The sequence below is a fragment of the Silene latifolia genome, chromosome Y, assembly GCF_048544455.1.
Source record: "Silene latifolia isolate original U9 population chromosome Y, ASM4854445v1, whole genome shotgun sequence".
Taxonomy (NCBI): domain Eukaryota; kingdom Viridiplantae; phylum Streptophyta; class Magnoliopsida; order Caryophyllales; family Caryophyllaceae; genus Silene; species Silene latifolia.
The window spans coordinates 119,937,819-119,961,883 of NC_133538.1; positions in this window are offsets into that span (position 1 = coordinate 119,937,819).

Here is a 24,065-nt window from a genome sequence, read left to right on the forward strand (position 1 = left end):
GTTTGCTTTTGTTGTTGTTTTTCCCCCCAATTTCTTGTGGCATATAACGTTTGAGAACACTTTGTTTTGCCATTTCTTTTGATTTTTGGCATTTCAACACTTGACAACTTTCAACTTTTAGCATTTTTCTTTTTGATCATTTTCAAAGTCACCCCATATGTAGCAAGGGTGCCTTATATTTGAAGCATAAGAGTTTTCATTTTTGTTACTCCTCTTTTCATTTTGATGCATTTTGCAAACTTTCTTTCACTTTTCATTTCATTTCTTGAACTCAAATCATTTTCTTTTTATGCCCATTCCCTTTGATGACAAAATGTATGGTAGAACATGGATGAATGATGGTTGCATGGTTTCAAGGGTCAGCTTGAAATAAACGGTAGCCAAGGAGTTATCACATCACAAGGTACTCTTGACTAGGCCTTAATCCATGGGTCAAAGGATACTAGCATGATACATCCTAGGGTGTTTTACAAGTATTCTAACAAGCAAAGTCTTAAGAAGAAAAAGCATCTACTAGGGCCTATATACACTTGTCAAGCTTCTCAAGTAGACGGTTTCACAAAATTTTCTAACATGCAACTACGTGCCATGATGCAACTAACATATATACATCCTAATGCATATGATTCTACCAACTACTATGCCAAATAATGTAAATGCAACTCCTAACAACACATAGATACACAAACCACAACAACAAAATACACCACATCCTCCTTGACATGTAAGCCCATCCTCCTCATATGAATAATGAAAAAGAAATGGAAGGGAAATATAGATTAGAGCGATCATACCAAGCGGTCTTCATTTTCCCTTGCTAATGCCTCAAATGTAGTGTTGTATCTATGTGAGAAGAGAACAAAAACACAAGTATATACAATTCTACACAACTAAATTAAAGAACATGTTTTTGGGTTTTGAAATTTTCAAATTTTTATGGATTTTGTTTTTATGAAATTAAAAGACATATTTTTGTGATTTTTCAAAAAAATTCAATTTTTATGCATTTTTGGAATATAAATTCTCATCCCCCACTTTATTTTGGACATTGTCCTCAATGTACATGTAGGAGTAGGAATAAAAAGGAAATACATGTTTTTGGATTTTTGATTTTTTGAAATAAAGTACAAATACTATGATATGAATGAATGCATGCTCTAACTAAATGCAATTCTATATGATATATATAAAAAATGAATGCAATCTAAACTACACTAGATGATGCATGTTTTAAACTATGGTCACTTAAGATCAAACCTCTCCAAACTGATTTAAACACTATTTCTAGTGTAGAAAAGAATAGGATTGGTCATTAGTGACTATACATGAATTCTAATCTATATGCAACTAACTACATGAATCATGTGAGATATATTACAATGCAACTTTACTATATGAACTAACTAATGTAAATGCGATATGAAATATAATACAAATGCAAGTGAAAGCTAAACTAAATGCAATGTATATACAAAAGAGAGAGGGAGAGAAAAGTATCATACAAATGGAGGTGATGAGGTAGGCATCTTTCACTCGTCATCATCATCTTGAGGATAGCCATACCGGTGAGAACTTCCACCTTGGCCATACCCTCCTCCTTGGCTAGAATGCCCTCCACCTTAGCCACCAAGATTCCAGGCTTGGTCCCCTTGATTAGGGAACAAAAGGTGTGGTTGGGCCTAAGAGGGCCGAGGGCCATTAGGGTCAATATACCCTTGTTGTTCCATTTGATAGTATTGGGGATAAAGCGCCATGTAGTTATCGACCCTCCCTTCATGTACCCCGAGGTCAACTCTATTCATAAGGTTCATTAGGTCATTAATGCCCAGGGTATCGAGGATTTGCGGCTTGAATTGCGTATAAGGAGTAGGGTATGGTGGGATGGGCACATAAGAGGTGGGGGAATAGGCCTTACCGGTATCCCACGAGGTATTTGTGGTTGGCGGGATGCCTTTTCCCTTTGAGGGGGATTGCCGATGATTTGGATGTTGAGAAGGTAGCTCGGCCTAGGCGAATACGGGCTCAACCGTGGGTCGGTACCCGGTATATTCCACCCCGAAAGAATAATGGAGGAGCACCCTTTCGTGAACCATTCTACACTCCCGCCTTTAGTGTAGGCACACCACCGGTGGTGGTTAAAGACGGCGTCCTCATCAATCAATGTACTCCCCTCAAGAGGAGCATAAGTCCCACGGGAGTTAAACCCGGGGCAAAGGAAGTTAGCCAAGATAGTAATTAGACCTCTCATCACGAAGGTCTTGAATTGGGTGCTCCCTTGAGAAAAAGTCATAGAACCTTGTAAGCATCTCAAGGGGGGTATTAAAGTTGTATCGCCTCATCCCCCGAACATTTAGATAGGACTCAAGGAATGTTAAATCAATGAGAGTGCACCTATCTTGTTCATACCTCCCATTGATGGTGCCGGCTACGAAACGTTCGGTGATCCGAATCACCGGGTGTTGGATAGCGAAGGTATAGCACTGTTTTTGCTGGATGAAATCCCTCCCGGAAATAGCCTTCCAAAGTTGGTCCACATCGAAATTGGCGAGTTTGTCGGTATAGTCGGTTGGTACAACAAGACCGAAAATGTGAGCAAATTGATCAAGTGTGAGGCCATGGTCTAGGTTGCACAACCGGAACTCCATGCTCACGTTGGTTCGAGTGTTCGTGACAATACGGAGGCTACTCAAAAATTTTAGGGTGAGACTAAGGTATGTCTCCTCATGGGCATGGAAAAGTTTCCCAATCCCGAAGCCATCAAAGAACATTTCGGTGTGGTACCTTATCCCAAGGATTTCTAACACCCTAGTATCGATAAACTGAGTGGGTTCATAGTGCGTACCTAGCAACTCGACGAACTTTTTAAGGTGGGCATCGGAGGTGAAGAGTACCTCCGGGAAGTACTCAAGTTGCTCTATCCCTCCTCTCATGATGGGGCGGAATTTCCTTGGCGGCACCCTTTCTTGTGGGGATGAAGAGGATGAACCCTTGCGTTTCCTAGCGGCGGACTCAACAAGTTTATTAGCCTTGCCCTTGAGATTCATCATCTTGAATTGGGAAGATTGGGGTTTTGTTGGCTTTTTATTGTGAGGGGAGTGTTTTGGGGATGAAGATGAGTGACTTAGGGTTAGATAAGGTGAGGAAATGAGGGAGAAATGGGGTGTTTTTATAGAAAAGGGGAGAAGACGAGCGGAAACGGGTGGGGCTTGCGTGGATTATTCGAGAAAAAGCCAGAATCCGAGCAGCTTCCTTGCGGGACGAGCGTCTTGCCTCTAGTAGTCCGAGCGTCTTACAGAAAATCCGCTCGGATTTCGTTACAGGAACTTTGCATTTTCTGAAGTAGGCGGAAGACGAGCGTCTTCTGTCTTTGACGAGCGTCTGACTTTGGACGAGCGGCTTCTCAAAAATCTGCTCGGATTTTGATACAGTTCCAAAACTTTTCTTCAGGTGCCTTTCAGGACGAGCGTCCAGAAAGTAATCCGAGTGTCTTCCCTATGGACGAGCGTCTTTTGCCAAATCCGCTCGGATTTCGATACAGCGCTGAACAGTACCCTGATGAAGGCTTTGGACGAGCGTCCAGGCCTCGGGACGAGCGTCTTTTCGCTGTTTCTCTTCCTTTTCTTTATTTTCTTTGCAAAATCATACCTTTACACCAATTTGTTGTTCCTCCTTATCTTTTTCTGAAATTTTGCTCAATAAAAATGTAAGAAAACTCTCTCTCACTACTCTCATGCAAGAAATTAAATAAAAATGCAAAAATTTACAATATTATACAAAGTAGAATTCCAAGAAATATCTTACAAATGGTGGTTTGAGATAGGACTCCACCAAACTAGTTCAAATTGTAGAAATTCTTGTCCATAGAGCTCAAGGCTCTTAGTAGAAGATCAAAATCTTGTGAACAAGCTCCAAACAAGCATAATTATGGGTTGCTCCATCTAAACGTGAAATTAGGCCAAGGAAGTTTGTCATAAGTTCTTCTTTCACCTTGTCCTTGGTACTAAAGTTTTCCCAATGCTTCAAACCAATAAGCCCATGATTCTCGTCAACACTAGGTATGATGTATGGTTCATATTCGTCCGGGGACTTCCACTCACCACCTTCTTTTTCAACTTTGGTGATGATGATAGCACTTTGATTTTTCAATCCTTCCAAGGTGGAAGGAGAATTATCATGGCTTTGATGATCGAGTTCCTTAGAAGTTGGCATTGTGGGTGCCAAATTTCCACAAGTAGCTTCACGTGCAAGTTTTTCTTTGAGCTTTTCCACCAAGTAGCTTTTGTATGATGCTTTGACCTTTTGAAGAAGGTCCACCATATCCTCTTCAACAATCATAGGTTCCATGGTAGATGCGAAAAGGTCTTCATGGTCATTAGGGAGAGGACATTCTTCTTCATGATAAGATATCTCAGATTTCTCAAGGATAGGCTCCTCAAGGAGAGCAACCTCACAAATCTCCGTTCCCTTATCCCACGAGTTCTTGTAAAGCACGAATTGGTCATCATAGCTATCTTCATATGAATCATAAATGGGCGCTTCATGCAATTCTTTCTCCAACATCTCAATGTTCACATTAAAGGACACACCCTCACACTCACAAAAACTAAGAGTATTTGGCTTACTCAACCTCATATCTTCCTCATCAAACACCATACTTTCATACTCACAAGAGCTCAATGAGATTGGCTCTTCCCATTCTTCATTTTCCATGTCAAAAGTTACTACTTTAAATTCACATTCATGATCAATGTCCAAAGAATGGTGGGGAGTGATTGCTTGGGATTCTTTCATTTGGGCAATTTGAATTTCCAATTCCTCACCTTGGGTAACAATGCCTTGAAGAACATTGTCCCTCTTTTGGCTTTCCTATAGCATTTGTTTGAAGAAGTTTTGCTGATGTCCCATCATTTGGAGAATCACATTTTGAATGGGTTCATTTTCTTGTTGTGGGTGGGTGTGAAAATGGTTGTATTGTGGCAATTGAAAGTGATTATGAAGTGGGTATTGAGTGGGTGATTGTTGTGGATATTGGATGTGGTGATTTTGGTGGGAAAAATTGGGGTAGTGGTTAGGATTTCCATTGTACAAATAGTAAGGTAGGTTTGTGTTGACTAGCTTCTCAAACTCCCCATACCCATAGTCATACTCGAAGAATCCACCACATACTCCATATGTCAAGTCTTGAGCCATCATAGCTAAGACAAGGAAACAACTACAAGCATGGAAACTACACAAAAACGGTAAGAACAATCCTTGAGGAACAAGTTCCTCAAGGTGAAAACAAAATCAAAATAGACAAAAAATTAAGAACTTAATCACATAGCACCATCCCCGGCAACGACGCCATTTTTGACGTGGGCGTGTCGTTGTACACCCAATCAAAACACATTTATAATACTTAACAAACAACTAGTTAGTGATAAGTCGAGGTCGATCCATGGGACGGTGTGCTTTGGGTTCTAAGTCTATCTATCTCAATTTATGCTAGTGTCACAATTTGTTTGGGTTTGTAGTTGTGTCCTAGACTAATGCAAGCAATAAAGTAAAGCAAACAATGAACTAAGAAATGTAAAAAAATGACTAAAAGCACTAGGATGTCATGGAGTCATAGGGGATTCATGAAGTTGATCATACAAACATGTTTACAAAGTTGCAAGCAATTAATGTTGTAAAGGAACCGAGTTGGTTTATGTCTTACGGTTCATAGGAAGATTTGGGTCTCGGAGCCGAATCGATTAGATTGTACAACACCTACAAGTCGACTTAATTTCCTCCTATTCAACTTCTATGCATGGTCTAACAAGACTCAAGTTGGTTTATATCTTACAAGTCTTGTTGAGTAGATAAGAGATGGGTAAAAATGCAAGGATTCATAGGCTTAGCATTTCATCAAACATAATATATGCATAGGTTGACATCACAACAAGCAAGCAATTTAATTATGAAAACATATTAGATTAAGCATTAATCAATCCCATGTTGGTTTCCCCTAATTACCCACTAATCCTAGTTTAGTAACTACTCACTTATTATCATGGAGAACATGTCTTTAATGGTGTCAATCATCACAACGAGTATAAACATGATAATAGAATGAAGAAATGAACAATAAAGAGTAAAGAGTAAAGGAATTATACCAAGCTTGAGATGATGCAAATAATAAAGTAAAGAATAAAAGAAGAAAGTTGATTGATTGATGAAGGGTTGTCAATCCTCCAATAATAACCCAATAATCTTCAATTACCCAAAAGTAAGAAACTTGAACAATTATTAAGGAAGGATTAATGTATAATTTTGTGGAAAGATTCATGAGTAATCTATTCTAATCTACTCCTAATCTAATCTAAGAAGAATTTCTAATGTGGAAGCCCCCTACTCTCAAAACTTGATTCTTTGATTATTTACAAATGCGGTATATATAGTAGTGCTTCATTAGGTTAACTAAGGCTAAACTAGTAATTAACATTTGTGAGTTCTAGGTAGGGAATTGCTAGTCTATCGGAGAGACGAGCATCTCAGCTGAAGACGCCACGATCCGCTCGTCCAGGAGGGGAATCCGCTCGGATTGTTCCAGGGGTGGACGAGCGTCTTTGGGTGAATCCGCTCGGATTGTTGCAAGGGAATCCGAGTGTCTTCGAGGCTTGGACGCTCGGATCCTTTGGCAGAATGCTTCTCTTCACTTACTTCTCATTCTTGAGGGATTAGTCTTTAGTTCTTGCCTCTTCTTCGATACTCGTTCAACCAAGATCGTCAATGTCCTTCCAAATAAGCTCAAGAGGCGGAAATTTCCGCCTAATTGTCTCCTTTCCTACAAATCAAACACAAAGTGAGAGGAAAGCAAAATAGGAAGTATTTGACGGGCAAAATGGCTATGAGATGCTATAATAATGTGCTAATTAGGCTCAATTAGGGGACTAAATGTGCGTAAATAATGTTCACATCAACGAGGTACTCGAATGGATGGATGCTCAAAGCCAAATGTCGAAGTCAGTTGTTGAAAGAAGAGTAAAAGTTCAAGCATGGGCCGGTGACTACGAGTCTGGATCTAAGATCGAGTCAGGGTCCGAGTCCGAGTCCGAGTCCGAGTCCTAGGCTTTGTATCCCATAATTATTCTAGTTTCTTCTTTGTGTCCATTCCCAATCCTAGTGAGAACCTTGGGACTGTCCCACAAGTCATGACTTCTCGAGTGTATGTTAAATACATTCATTCATAATTTCAATAAAAGTACAATTTTCAATCAACATATTATATCCTATCTCTTCCTTTACCCTTTCCTGTGACAACAAGAAATGGTTTGAGACTTTTTAAAACAAACAACAACACATGCCAAGTCAATCTGAGTGCACTTAGTCGATGTTTTTGTTCCAAGTTGTAGAGGATATGAAACTCCGTGTTCTTTCCTTACTTATTCCATGTCTGGCAATAGAAACCCCTCGCTATAACTAGTTTAGGACGAGCCTTTATCAAAGATATTCTAGGACGAATCCAGACCATCTCCCTTGTTAACGATCCATGACAGAAGGCAAACCCATTCCCCACAATAAAGAACCTGTTTACTAAAGACCAACTTGTTTCACACTAAAGGTGCTAATCTGACCCAAATCCATGGTATGCAATCAAATCCAAGATGATACGAGCCATAATCAAAGGCAAAGGCTCAACCAAGAGAAAATGGTGCCAATATCCAAGGCCGCAGTTATGCCCGTAATCAAAGACAAAAGACTCAAAATAAGAAGGCTCAATCAAGCAAGTCAATGTCAATATCCAAAGTCAAAGTTATCTTCAAAAACCTGAATCAAGAATCTGAGCAAGAACCCGAGATATATTCCAGGCCAGGAATCTGAGTCTGAATTAAGAACAAGCCTGAAATCAAATACTGAAAAGAATAATGCTGAAGTCTATATAGAATCAAGACATCGATGAAGATGGTCAGCTAGCACCCTCACTTAGCCTTTCAGATATCACACACCTTAAGTCCTTTTCGAGACAATTACAGGGAGATAGTTAGGAATTTTGAGAATCCTCTCAAGCTTGTCAAGTATACCCATCCTTTAGAGCCAAGAGATGGAAACTTTATTCGACATCAATTAACCTACCTTTATGTGCTCAGGCAACATCAAGCCAGGAGACTCCATTTCCAAGCTATATTACAAGCCATAATCCCATTGAGCCTTAACTCCACAAAATCAAGCTCCAGAGATTTGTTCATCAAAGCCTCTTATTTCCTAGCTCCACATTCCAAATATTCAATCCACTTTCACCTTGACCCAGACACGGAGTCTTCAAATACTTTGCTACCCGGGACGGGACATACCCAATTCATCCTTCGAGTCCGTTGAGTGTGCTCACATGACAAGGAAATTTTTCACAAACATAATTATACCTCTTTGCTCTATGACCAGAGGGAGTTATCTCAATTCGGTTCTTCGAGTCACCCCAAAGGATTGTTACCCTTGTGACCCATGCCCTTTAAGGCCCTAACAACATAGATTAGGCACACACTCAGAACTACGATCTGGTTTCATTTCAGTCCAAGTGAATACGTAGGCAGTCCTGTAACAAGGACACAACCTCCCCAACCATCAACTTCCAACCTCAATTATCATCCCTTCCATAACCATCCATTTTTACCTCTTTACTGGGGGCTCCTTCTCGTCGCCCAGTCTTCCTTTTTACCAAATTCTAGGGTCATCTTCTCATCCTGGGGGATTCTCTTCCGTGATGTCACCCTTCCTTTATTGTTCCTTTTAACCTTCGAGCCTCAATCGAGTCAAGCTGGTGCTCGGTCCAAGAGATGGCAAGATCTTAGATCAATTCTCCAAGTTATCGTGCCTCAAGAGGGGTCTCTTTTACAGCAAATGGTGGCAAAAGACATCCAAGAACACATCCAATCCATGCCATACCCTTTATGTGTCATCGTTCTATCGGATCTTCGACCTCGGGGAACTAACACGCGTTGTCGCGCCATATCCGGCTAGGGATTGCGCATACTTAGGCAACGTCATACCTGCATCGTATCGAAGTCATCCACATGTCGTGTCAGTCAAACCTAAGTCTATATTTCGCCAGTCTGTTAGTCTGCGTCCATATAAGGTCTACGTCACGTAAGTCATTTGTCTAAAGCCTATTGAATATGCATAACGCATTACAAGCGACAAATTTCTTTAAAGAAACAAATTTTGCAAAACGTATGTGCTTCCTCATTCGAGGTCCATGTGCTAATTGCTTACGTACATGTGTGTTAACGTGTTATTTTCCTGTTAGACTGCATATTTGTGTATGCACTAACCATGTAGATAATTAAATGCTCGCTCCAACTGAGGGTTTCGCTCAAGTCTTTATTTTCCCCAGCGGTAGTCAAATCTATAAGTATTCGCCATAAAAGCCTAAGGTTTTATCCCCGACAATCAAGATGCTCCTAGTTATCGATTTTCCCCCAGCGAGAGTTTATTGCCGCTATACAGCCCATGTATTTCTCAACCAAAGTACGATTCGCTTGAGACGACACAAGTTGATTATTCTCCGGCGGTTCTCGGATAGTCCTGCCTTTATCCCCGGCGGTTCTCATAAAGTCCTGCATTTTTCCCCGGCGGTTCTCAGAAAGTCCTGCCTTTATTCCTGGTGGTTCTCAGAAAGTCCTGCCTTTGTCCCCGGCGATTCTCAAAAAGTCCTGCCTTTGTCCCCGGTGGTTCTCAGAAAGTCTTGTCTCTTTCCCTGCAGTTTCTTCTAACGTTTTACCTTAGCTTCTTTTGAAGCAGATTCTTTTCCTGGCTGTGCCCATAACGTCTTGCCTACTATTGTTATTCCATGCTCCTTCGGATAATACTTTCAAGATAAACTTTAGATAACCCTTCGGATAGTTTAATCCATTATCCTCTTTCATAAGATAACCTTCAGGATAATACTTCATATGTTCTTACTTCAGATAACCTTCAGATAATCCTTTCAGTAACCTTTAGATAATACCCTTCAGAAGTTCTTTTCAGTTATGTCCTTATGTTGTTCCTTCAGAGAGTTATCCTTCAGCCTTCCCTTTAGAGGTAGACTTCAAAGTTAGCCTTCAGAAGTATTTAAGAAGTTTCTTCAGAAGTCCTGTCGCCCCTAATGCCTTCAGACACCAAGATATCTTAAGGCAAAAGAGTTTTACCGAACCGCCTTCAGTCACGTCTCAACCAGGAGTGTTGCAGGTATGTTTCTTCTTATGGCTGGTGAGCTTCCTCATGTAGTATAATGGACTTTAAACGACCCTCCCCGGAAGTCGACAGACTCTAAAATGTTCCCGAGGACAGGTCCTTGGCTCAGACCCCTTGAGCCGCCTCGTGTCGCCATAGTCTTCAGGTTGTAATCTTCGATTGACCTGAGGGCTATACTTTGACTTTCGCCTCGTCCAAGCCTTAGTCAAAGTGGCGGCTCTGTAGACACCTCATTTCTACACCTCTAGCCAACCACCCAGTGATGATTGGGCCGCACGTTTAACAACGCGGAGCGATTCATGACATTTCGTAAGTTCGTCAACACGTGATAGCTCAAACAGTTAAGTCAACCTTATGGTCGTCATCTACGCGCCAATACGGTCATTTTTACAGTAATTGGAGTACATTTGGAGTCCGGGTCAAAAACCGTTTCCATTTTCTAAAACCATCTTAAGCCGAGTCGGAAGATTCTAGAATTTTCTAAAGTATTATTCCTAAATTTTATCTTTTATCACGGAAATATATTCTTTGAGGAATAAGGAAGCATACATCTTCCCTAATTCCTATTTTAAACCGTGGAAATCTTTCTTGCTCAGGAGGAAACCACCCAAGAGAAAACGAAGTAGGAGCTGCGCCTCTTGGAAAGGTCTCCGGATTTCTTTCCCAATCCCACTTTTACTTATATTCCTCGACGTGATTAGTATAAAAAGAGGCCTCCGCCTCACATATTTTTCACGCGAGTGACCGCCTTTCTCTTCTCCCTTTGCATTCTAAGCCCGCGCTCTTACTTTTCGACGCCTACGTGCTTGCTCTATGCGACCACGTAAGCCTAGATCATTCTGGGTACCAGTCACGTTGCATAGACCGCCCAATTTGACCACTATAAAATTAATAAATAAATCTCTTAAAATCCTTTTTCAAGGGCACTTTCATATTTGCATAAATCGAGTCGAGTTACCACTAAAACCGATTTAGTTAAATCTCGCGACACTAACATGTAACTCTGCGTGTGTAAACCCATACTTTAATTTTGTATTTATTTTCTTTTTTATAAGTTATGTATGAATTTATGTTATAAGCATGCTCAAACCATTTTCGAAAGTTAAGTTTTAAACTGTTTTAACGAAAATAGCAGAGAAACGACGTGGGGAAGAATCACACTGACTGATGCACCTTCTGTAAAGATCGCAACATCTGTTGTGCCTCTTCCAGAGGCTACCTTCCTCTTCTTCTTCTTCCTCCTCGGTTCTTTGTTGTTTTGTATGTTGTCCACCTTTCTTCATTTTTTCCTTCTTATTTCATTTACACCTTTCAAATTCAAGCTTTCCAGTTTATTTTTATCCATTTTTTCGACTTAAATCCCTTATAGTCAATATTTGCGGGTTTTCTTCACTTTATTCAAACCCGGGTTTTAAAGGTCGATTTTCTCTTTATCGAATCGTTGGAATTTGTCTTTTGTACATACTTTTAATTCATTTTCCAGCACTAATTCTAATCTTCATCTTTTCATTCGAATTATAATCCGAGTTTCAAGTTTTGTATTTTGTAATTCCGACATCGTAATACTTTGTAATTTTTATGATCCACCTTCATGACTCGTTCTAATTCGTCTTATGACGATCTTTGATGCATACAATCTGCCTAAATCACTTACTTCGAGTCGAATGTTAATAATCAATCGGTTAAATCAACAAGGGAACAGTAACAGTCACGGGTCTGATTTTCACAGTTAGAGCCCAGCTCTAGAACAGCCGCAACAAGTGATGTGCCTCTTCCAGAGGACGCATCTGAGCTGCGCCTGTTCTGGGTTGGATTCTGCCCCTGAACTCAACCCGCTCGACATAATTCGTTTATTTTCTTCATTAATCGACTATTATTCGTATTCCCATCTATTTAGCCATACTTTGAGTACTTAAATTTATTTCCTACTTCTTTTATTTCCTAATTCTCTTTATTTCCCTTTCTTTATTTCCTATTTCTTTTATTTCCTATTTCTCTCTATTTCATATTTCTTTTATTTCCTAATTCTTTTTATTTCCTATTTATTTTATTTCTTTTTTTTTATTTCCTATTTTACATATTTTCCAATTTTCCTTATTTCTTTTATTACTTTTCTTTTCTTTCTTTCAAACTTCTTTTGAGCATCCTTATGATATCGATTCCATGTTTCGCCATGTAATTTTATCATTTGTATCTTATATGATTTAATTGCTTAGCAATTCACATGTAATGAATCTAAATTCCAACTTCGACTCAATTGAGTGCTAAACTAATTTGTTCACCGACTTAGTCCAAATTCTCACATGCTAGGATGAAAACGTTGGATGTTGCATTGCATGCATACAATTGACAACATATCAAATATAAACAATTTTCCTGATCATTAATAGAGGCCTCTATCAAGGGGGGCGGGATTAGGTGTTCAAATAAGGAGCTTCCTAATACGTACCATCACCCCTTACTCAGATATCTATGAGCATCCGTGTTCATTGGCATCGCGAGAGTCATTCTAAACATAGAATGCAAAGGGCAACGAATTTCTTAGTGTTCATGTCAATACTTTGTGTCTTGACATGACGCGAAGTATTCGAACAGTTCCAATTTTCCATAAAAATTGGTGGCGACTCCACAAATGCAGGCTTGTCAAACCATTCACCGGTTTCAATGCCTTTCAAATCGGTAACGGCCCATGATGTGCTTTAGCGCGCACCGAAGTTCCGTGAGAGAAGTGTCGCCGCCTCAAAACCAACGCGCCGGTGCGCGCGGCTCGGGTGGCTGTGTCCATAATTATACATGTCTTTTATCCCCACACCCTTAAACAAAGCTCGAGTCTTCTTATCTAACCATAGGTTTCTCATTGAAGGATGGCAAATAATGAAAGATCATAGATCCATATTAGACTCTCTAATAAAATAAATTTTTCTCATAAATTGTTGTTTATATGATCTATGTAACATGCATGCTAATATGAAAGCATAAAAAGAAAGTATAAGGAAAAACAATTTCCTTACATTGAATATAAGCTAAAATGGGCACAAATTAGTTCTCCTTACTAATTTGTTCTTGAGCTAAAATGATGTGGATGATCCTCCTTGAAAAACCTTCAACTAGAAAGTCTCCTCCAAGTTGCACCCAAGAACTACCCAACAATATTAACAAGTATGAACTAGTAACTTATTAATATGTGCCCTTGATAATAATACTAGTAATATTACTAACTTTTCTTAGTAATAATGTATACTAGAGAATTATTGTAGAGAGTACTAATGTATACTAGAGAATTATTGTAGAGAGATGGAAGAAGTTTGTTCACATGCAAAATGTAATGAATTGTGTAAGAGAGGTAGAGTGAACAAATGAACAAATATATGGAGTGTGTAAGGGGGAAGTGTGGCGTGTGGATGCATGATCAAGTGGACAATTTTTTGTCTTATAATTTATCTTACATCACATGCAAAATGTAGTATAAGATATATATTATGGTAGTATACAAAATAAGGTAAAATGATTATGTGAGTAATCATCCATTACACTTATTTTACACGGTCCACATGACCATATACGGGTCCATGTTGGTTTTTATATTTGTCGCACAAATCCGTGTAATTTTCATTTTAAACATCGTATCATGTTTAAATACTTCCATAATTAATTCCTCCAATACACTCCGTAAATATACGTGTAGCACTACACATATTATTTACGTACTAATATTAATCACATTAATCAATTAGTACAATTTTAGTAAATTAACAGTTAATTAACTAAAACCCGTTTCCCAAAACTTATTATTTAATTATTGCATAATTAAATAATAACTGCCGCTCCCCGAGTTCGCAACTCGAAATCTCTCTAATAATAATCGACTAACCTCTTAGTCTATAAATCAAGGGACTAAACAAATTGTATCTCATACAATTAATTAGTTATCAATTGGGGTTCGTTCCTTTAGGTGTGACCGAAAGGGGTCAGTTGATCACCGCCGTTTCACGACAATAACGTCAAACTCTAGTCAGCCAACCGTTATCGATTTACGTTAATCAACTGACGAGTATCAAATAATTAAATATCTGATGATATTCTATTAATGAGATTTATTATGTTAACGCACTATTGTGGAGGACACTAACTCCAACAATCTCCCACTTGTCCGACACAAGGTGTGCGCTACCAATTCTCTCGTCCGTTTTAATCTCCCACTCAATGGAAGGTGTCTTTTAGGTCGCACTTGCACATGAACACATCGCGAGTGGTTTTATCGATCGGGAGTGTGACTACCTGACCGGAAAAATCTCTCACAGATTACTTCCGAGCGTGGCCCCGCATTTGTAGTCATTAACTCCTCGAGTGGCCTTGAGATATAGTTACCCAACGTGGGTGGACAATTCCTGTATGCCCTATCTATCCTATTGCACAATACAGCTCACCATGACCTAGTAAATGCCCTTTTGGCCTCCTTTCACGGCACGACCTAGGACAAAAACCAAAGTCACTCGGAAACTACACCTTCTCAGATAATAGTCTCCAGTCAAAAGAATCGACTCATTAGAACATCTTAGAGATCCCCGCCACGACCAGGCGTCTATAATAGAACTTAGGGACTCTCTAAATTGTCATTGTCCGGCAAAGTGTCACACACTCTGCCTATGTAATCGACCAGTCATCACATATGACCTTATGGTGTTGAACAACCATCAATCGACTTACAATCTAGTCACTCCGAGACGTCACCTCATTAAGTGACTAGGGACAAAATACAATGTTCATCTTATTCACTTGAATAGTGTTCAACATTGTCTCCACAACTTATTCAGATAAACAAGGTATTAAAATTTAGTCACACTAAATAAAGATTCATAAATGAATGAATACGAAAACAATGAATATAATTATCATATATATAATAAAAGATACACTATCCAATTATTACATATCCATAATCTAAAGAAAATCTGGTACTCATCTCAATCCCATAGAGACGACATGACCATCATGCTTAGCCTTTGATAAAGGCTTGGTTAAAGGATCAGCAATGTTGTCATCTGTCCCAACCTTACAAATGTCAATTTTCTTCCTTTCCACATAATCTCTAATTACATGGTATTTCCTTTCAATGTGTCGAGATTTGTTACTAGACTTAGGCTCTTTGGCTTGAAAAATAGCTCCACTGTTATCACAATATAGAGTGATAGGATCTTTGGCGGAATGGACTACTCCTAGCCCCTCCATGAATTGCCTAATCCAAACGAATTCCTTGGCGGCCTCGGACGCAAGGTACTCGACCTCCGTTGTAGAATCCGCAGAACACTTTGCTTGAAGCTCTTCCAAAGAAACAGCTCCTCCATTTAGCATAAACACGTAGCCGGATTGGGATTTCATGTCATCCCGATCGGTTTGTAAACTTGCGTCCGTGTAACCTCTTACACACAACTCAGTTTCTCCTCCAAACACTAAGAACGAATCCTTAGTTCTTCTCAAGTACTTAAGGATGTTCTTTACGGCTATCCAGTGACTCTCACCAGGCTTGGCTTGATACCGACTTGTCATGCTTAAGGCATACGCAACGTCGGGACGAGTGCAAATCATAGCATACATGATAGACCCAACAACGGAAGCATAAGGGACGGTTTTCATGTGTTCAATTTCCTTAGGGGTAGAGGGAGACTGTGACTTGCTCAAAGTAATCCCTTGGTCCATAGGTAGAAATCCTCTCTTGGAGTCTTTCATATTGAACCGGTCAAGAACTTTGTCAATATAAGCTTCTTGACTCAATGCTAGTATCCTCTTGGACCTATCCCTATAGATCCTAGGATACCTAAGATTCACAGCCTCTCCCAAGTCCTTTATTTGGAAGTGTTTCCCTAGCCACTCCTTAACGGAAGTGAGTGATGGAATATCATTCCCAATGAGCAATATGTCATCCACATATAGGACAAGGAATACAACCTTACTCCCACTAAACTTTATGTATAAACACGGTTCTTCCACACTTCTAGTGAAACCGTATTGTTGAATGACATGATCAAAGCGATGATTCCAACTCCTAGATGCTTGCTTAAGACCATAAATGGACTTCTTGAGCTTACACACCTTCTTAGGGTTAGATGTATCCACAAAACCTTCGGGTTGTATCATGTACACCTCTTCTTCTAGAATCCCATTCAAGAAGGTGGTTTTGACATCCATTTGCCAAATCTCATAATCATGAAATACGGCAACCGCTAAGATTATCCTAATGGACCTTAGCATAGCGACTGGAGCGAAGGTTTCGTCATAGTGTAAACCATGAACTTGGGTGAAACCTTTTGCCACCAATCTAGCTTTGTAAACATCCACATGTTTATCCACGCCGAGTTTAATTTTGTATAACCATTTACACTGAAGAGGTCGCACTCCTTCAGGTAAATCCACCAAGTCCCATACTTGGTTCTCGTACATGGAATCCATTTCGGACCGCATGGCTTCTAGCCAAAGCGAGGAGTCGGGACTAGACATGGCCGATTTGTAGGTTCTGGGTTCATTACTTTCAAGAAGTAACAAAACACCATCCTCTTCGATGTTACCAAGGTAGCGATCAGGTGGATTAGAAATCCTACTTGACTTTCTAGGAATAATTACCGTTTCAGAGGAAGAGGGAATGCTTTCCTCCACGTTCTCCTCTACCTCATTCTCGGTTTGTGGCTCTCGAACTTCTTCAAGTTCAAATTTTCTCCCACTCTATCTCCTATAAATAAATTCCTTTTCTAGGAAGACAGCATCACGAGCCACAAACACTTTGTTCTCGTGTTTATTGTAGAAGTAATAGCCACGTGTTTCCCTTGGATATCCTACAAAAAGACATTTGTCGACACTGGTGCAAGCTTATTGTCAGACTTGATCTTAACGTACGCTTCGCAACCCCAAATATGCATGAATGACAAATGAGGGACTCTCCCTGTCCATATCTCATATGGAGTCTTATCGGCCGCTTTAGTCGGGCTTCGATTTAGTGAAAATATCTGCACAAGAGTGCAAAACCCCAAAATGAACTAGGAAGCTAGTTAGACTCATCATTGACCGAACCATATCAAGTAAAGTTCGGTTTCTCCTTTCGGCCACACCATTTAGTTGCGGTGTGCCAGGAGGAGTCCATTGTGATACTATACCACGATATTTTAGGTGTGAATCAAATTCAATATTTAGATACTCACCACCACGGTCGGACCGTAGAGTCTTTATCTTTTTATCCAATTGGTTCTCTACTTCTTTTTGAAACTCTTTGAACTTGTCAAAGGCTTCACTCTTGTTCTTCATTAAGTAGACATACCCATATCTACTTAAGTCATCAGTAAAAAGTAATGAAGTAGTGAAAACCTCCTCTAGCGGTGATGGTTAATGGTCCACACACATCCGTGTGTATGAGAGCCAAAACCTCACTAGCTCGTGTCCCTTTTCCCGCAAAAAGGTGCACGAGTCATCTTGCCTAAAAGGCAAGACTCGCATGTACCATAAGATTCGAAACCAAATGGTTTGAGCACTTTTGATGAAGCAAGTCTCTTAATGCGTCTTTCGTTTATGTGGCCTAAACGGCAATGCCAAAGGTAGGATTCGTTTGGATCACCCTTTTTGAGCTTTTTAGTTTCCATATGATAAACGTCATTAACATCATTTAAAACATAAATGCCTCCAATTGAAATGGCCTTGCCATAAACCACATAATTTAAAGAAAAAGTACAACACTTGTCCTTAATCATAAAACAAAAACCTTTCGTGTCTAACGCGAAATGGAGATGATGTTCTTAGTTAAAGTTGGTACAAAATAACACTTATTTAAATACAACTCTAAACCACTAGCTAAAGTGAGCACATAGGTCCCTACGGCAACGGCGGCTACTCTAGCTCCATTGCCCATGCGGAGATCCACATCACCTTTTGCTAGTGCTTGCACGTCCCTTATACCCTGCAAATGGTTACAAAGGTGAGAGCCATATCCGGTATCAAGTACCCAAGTGGAAGTACAAGCATAATTAACGTCTATCACATAGAGAGAGGAAATCATACCAATAGGCGTCACACGCCCTTCCTTGAGATCCTCCAAGTATTTGGGACAACTCCTCCTATAATGCCCCTTCCCATTACAATGGAAACATTCGGCCTCAGAGAGCTTGACACTTTTTACCTTGCTATTGCCATTCACAACGGCCTTCCCCTTTCCCTTGTCAATTTTCTTTGACGATTTCTTGAATTGGGACTTTTCTTTCCCTTTTCCTTTCTTGACTCCAAGAGACATGTTCTTTAACTTCATGGTTAAAACATCTCCCTTTTCACTCCCACTAGCCTCCATATCCCTCTCTGCTTGGGTGAGGAGTGCATGAATTTCATGGTAACTCTTATCCATATCATTCATGTTGTAGTTTACCCCAAAGTGGGCAAACTTGGTGGCGAGTGAGTGAAGGATACGATCCACCACAAGAGTTTTAGGAATCTTACACCCTAGACGCTCTAGGATGTCAACATATTCGACCATTTTTAGTACATGGGGACCAACGTTTTGGCCCCTCTCAATCTTAGCTTCAAAGAAGCGTGCCGCCGCATCGTATTGACGGACTTTAGGTATTTGTGAAAACATAGTGATCATACGAGTGAATATCTCGTAAGCATTTAAAGAAATGCATGATAGCTTGAGCTTTGGCGATATTGACCATATCAACACATTCTTGATATCATTCAACATCCTCACATAGTCATCATGGGCGGTCTGCACCGCCGATGAAGCTCTTGCACCGGGCTCGATTGGAGGAGCATCGGTCAAGTAAGTGAGCACATTGTCGGACAACGCGGCACTTTTGATGTTGGATTCCCACTCAAGAAAGTTACTACCGTCATCTTTTAAAATACATTTGTCCATTACGGACCTTAGCCATGAATCTTTGCCTAGTGAAGTAGTCGATGGAGTTGATGAAGTTGCCATTGCGAATTAAAATGCTACAACAAAAAGGAAAAATTAACATTCATTGTTTTAAAAATTACTTGTAAAAGCATGTTTAGCAAGTTTTAGCATTTATATAATGACCTCCCACTAAATTATATAAATGATTCCAAGACCCAAATATTAAACAAAAATGAGCATCGCTTGGGGCGAAACATCCCATAATTGCGTAAATTCGGTAAGTCACGTTGACTAATTCTACCTCTAGAACTCTTGGTCGACAAATTTCCTCAAATTCATCTACTAGCCCCGGAACACAAGACCGTCTTATATCCCGTTGAGTCCAACCAATTTTGGCGTGTGATAACCGCTTACCACCCTACTTACCCAAGGTAAAAAGAGAACACCCCGCTTGGGCGAGCGTGGCTCTAATGAACAAGAGATTCATAGGTGTTACTAATTGGTAAGGCTAATCTCAATTTTAGTTATGTGAGAGATCTTGTCAATTTAGTCATAAATCCCTTATAAGTGAATTAATTCGGTGAATGTAAATGACGTGAATTGACAACCGCGAAAATAAAATGCATGTGAATGGCGATTTTGGCATGCGCGAAAATAAAACAAGCAAACATGTAAGCATATGAATAAATCCTAGTATGGCCTCCTAGTTAATAAAAACTAGTCTATTACATTTTGGAAACCAACTCCTTGGTCCCTTGCCTCTTCCTTGTGGGATTTGGAACACCTTCCAAAAATAGACTCCGTCTTTTGGAAACGCCGGTAAAATAACTATTACAAATGAATTACATAGCTATTCCTATTATACATTAAGTAATAAAATAAATAAAACTATTAATTAATTACAAACCGACGATACGAGATCGTATTTAATTACAAACAAATCGATATTCCCATACATTTCGGGTAATTACGATTAAAAATAACTAGGCCATACTAGGTACAAAAGATAAATACTTTAAATAAATGACAATCATTCATTCACCTTAAATAAATATGCTTAAAATGCTGTAAATATGATGCCAAAATCGCCCTACCTATCATTCATTGGTATCCATCTCGGTTTTGTGGATTTAATCGATTTTTAACATGAAAAAAGCAATAATTAACTCTTAAATCTCATTTAAGTCCAAACTAAGAGTCCAAACTGTTTTGAACCTCAAAATTAGTCCTCACTAATTTTATGACAAATTATTAGTTTGATTTGGTGATAATTTGCTAATTTAATCGGTAAAATTATAATATTTAAGTAAAAATCCAAAATCATTGAAAAATTACCCAAAAAATTGAAACAAAAATTTTTAGTATTCTGGAACACTCCCAAGAATACCAAAATGTCAGAAAAATTGCCCAAAAATTCCGGATAAATTTTGTGAAGAAAAAGATCGATATTTATCGGTTTTTAACCACTAAAACCAATAAACATCAAAACAAAGTGAAAACACACATGCAAAATCACTTTTGACATTTAAATAATATTCTTAAATGTACATAAATTTATCATGGGCAGAATCAAAAAATTCGAAATTATGATTAATTAATTAGACTTTTATCGACTTTTTACTCAAAAAATCAATAAACATGAAAAAATCCAAAACAACCTTCAAACTTTTGCATAAAATCATTAGAAAACATGCATGAACTACCATAAAAAATCTATGCACCGAATCAATATTTAACTAATTTTAGTCAATTTTTCACTAAAATGCGACATTTTGACTCGGTTTTCTACCAAAAATCATTAAAATTAGCAAAATTACTTGACAAATCACCAAAAAATTCCACAAACCTTTTGAGATCAGTAAGTATGCATTTCCCAAAAATTTTGTGCTAAAACCTCTTCTAACACAATTTTTGAGTTTTTACTAATTATCTCATAATTCATTAAAATCACATGCAAATTACAAGCCTATGCTCTGATACCACTTGAAAGATCATAGATCCATATTCGACTCTCTAATAAAATAAATTTATCTCATAAATTTTTATTCATGTGATCTATGTAACATGCATGCTAATATGACAGCAAAAAAAGAAAGTATAAGGAAAAACAATTTCCTTACATTGAATATAAGATAAAATGGGCACAAATTAGTTCTCCTTACTAATTTGTTCTTGATCTAAAATGATGTGGATGATCCTCCTTGAAAAACCTTCAACTAGAAAGTCTCCTCCAAGTTGCACCCAAGAACTACCCAACAATATTAACAAGTATGAACTAGTAACTTATTAATATGTGCCCTTGATAATAATACTAGTAATATTACTAACTTTTCTTAGTAATAATGTATACTAGAGAATTATTGTAGAGAGTACTAATGTATACTAGAGAATTATTGTAGAGAGATGGAAGAAGTTTGTTCACATGCAAAATGTAATGAATTGTGTAAGAGAGGTAGAGTGAACAAATGAACAAATATATGGAGTGTGTAAGGGGGAAGTGTGGCGTGTGGATGCATGATCAAGTGGACAATTTTTTGTCTTATAATTTATCTTACATCACATGCAAAATGTAGTTTAAGATATATATTATGGTAGTATACAAAATAAGGTAAAATGATTATGTGAGTAATCATCCATTACACTTATTTTACACGGTCCACATGACCATATACGGGTCCATGTTGGTTTTTATATTTGTCGCACAAATCCGTGTAATTTTCATTTTAAACATCGTATCATGTTTAAATACTTCCATAATTAATTAAATCAATACACTCCGTAAATATACGTGTAGCACTACACATATTATTTACGTACTAATATTAATCACATTAATCAATTAGTACAATTTTAGTAAATTAACAGTTAATTAACTAAAACCCGTTTCCCAAAACTTATTATTTAATTATCGCATAATTAAATAATAACTGCCGCTCCTCGAGTTCGCAACTCGAAATCTCTCTAATAATAATCGAGTAACCTCTTAGTTTATAAATCAAGGGACTAAACAAATTGTATCTCATACAATTAATTAGTTATCAATTGGGGTTCATTCCTTTAGGTGTGACCGAAAGGGGTCAATTGATCACCGCCGTCTCATGACAATAACGTCAAACTCTAGTCAGCCAACCGTTATCGATTTACATTAATCAACTGACGAGGATCAAATAATTAAATATCTGATGATATTCTATTAATGAGATTTATTATGTTAACGCACTATTGTGGAGGACACTAACTCCAACAAATAAAGCAAGTAGGATGAAGAGGGCGTTGTTTAAATAATAGGAATTTACCTTTTTGAGTAATGGTTACGAATTCGAGACTCGGAAAATCTGGATCGGGACCCATATCCGAGCTAGCCGCCGCAACCATTTCCGCTTGAGCCCTTGCCAATTCCCCACGAGTGTTCTTTGATGCCATTGGTGAGGTTGAAGAAAGGGTTAATGTTAAGGGGGGGTGTGGGTGGTTGTTATAGTGAAGGTTTAATGGAGTTGAGGGAGATTTGAAGGGATGACTGGAGTTTAGAGAGAAAAGGAATTATAAAATTATAAAGGGAAAGGAGGTAGTTTCGTGGCTTATTTGCGTGTTCAAGGGCTCCCAGCCTGTCTAGGGACCGACCGCCAGTTACCCGGCTGGGAACTCTTTCCCTTTTTTTAATTTTTCGAATACTTTCTTAAAAACAAAAAGTCTCGGTGCCGGTGAGGCCACCGGCAAAGAACACTCCTTCCTCGCTTTTTCCTTCATTTTTTAAGCATATAGGGCGTCCCATCCGGTGAGCCGGCTGCCGGCCAACGAGCTGGTGACTCATCTCTCCTCATTTTTGCCGTGTATACTTCATGGGGGTGGCCTCAACCGGTGGACGGGCTGCCAGCGAACCGGCTCACCCCTCCCCCCTTCACTTGACTTGTCAATTGTTTTTCTGATGTTTGCAAAGTGCTCGGTGCCGGTAGGGCCACCGGCTGGTGGCTGGGAGCAATAGACAATTGATTTTCAAATTTCCAACTTCAGTTTTATGATTGCCTCGTTGTCGCTGGGGCAACCGGCAGAGGCTTCATTGGGCTTTTTTCCTCATTTTTTCCATGTATAAAACCCGAACTCCTAACTTAGCCCGTCTTTTCATGTTTTCCTCTATCATGTCGACTCACAATGTCGGGAAATAATCTAAGTAAGGGCAATGCTTGTATTCCTCGTTCTACCACCGAGCGAATTCAATGTGACACCCCGTCACCAAATCCAATGTAACACAAGATACAAAGAATACAAATTCAATCATGTTCTAACTACATGCATGCGAACTATAGAGAAAGGATATTTACAAATGGTGGTTCTTGAGGAACTCCACCAAACCATTGCTTGCTTGTTGATTGAAATCATTCATCTTCCAAAGGAGGGGGATCCTCTAGTTCTACTTTACTTCGAGCTTCAATTGGTTGGCCCTCATAGAAGTACTTCATTTTTTGTCCATTGACATTGAACATTCACCTTTCTTGTTCTTCAACTCGAATGTGCCATAGGGGTATACAGTTACCACTTCAAAAGGCTCCAACCATCTAGACTTCAATTTTCCAGGGAACAATTGGAACCTTGAATTGAAATGGAGGAATTTGTCCCCCACACTTATCTCCTTCCTCATGATTTTGGAGTCATGTTATTGCTTGGTTCTCTCTTTGTAAAGCCTTGCATTTTCGTATGCATCCATTATAAGCTCATTGAACTTGTTTAGTTGAAGGAAACGCTTGTTGCCCGCGATGTCCAAGTAATAATTGAGCTCTTTCAAAGCCCATCTAGCGCGATGCTCCAATTCAAGAGGAAGATGGCACGACTTACAAAAAAAAAATCGACAGGGAGTGGTGCCTATCGAGGTTCTGTAAGCGGTCCTTAATGCTCAAAATACATCATTAAGCTTAGCATTCCCATCCTTCCTTAATTTGTTTATCACATGCTCTAAAATGGCCTTAATTTTCCGATTCGACACCTCCACTTGCACATTCGTTTGTGG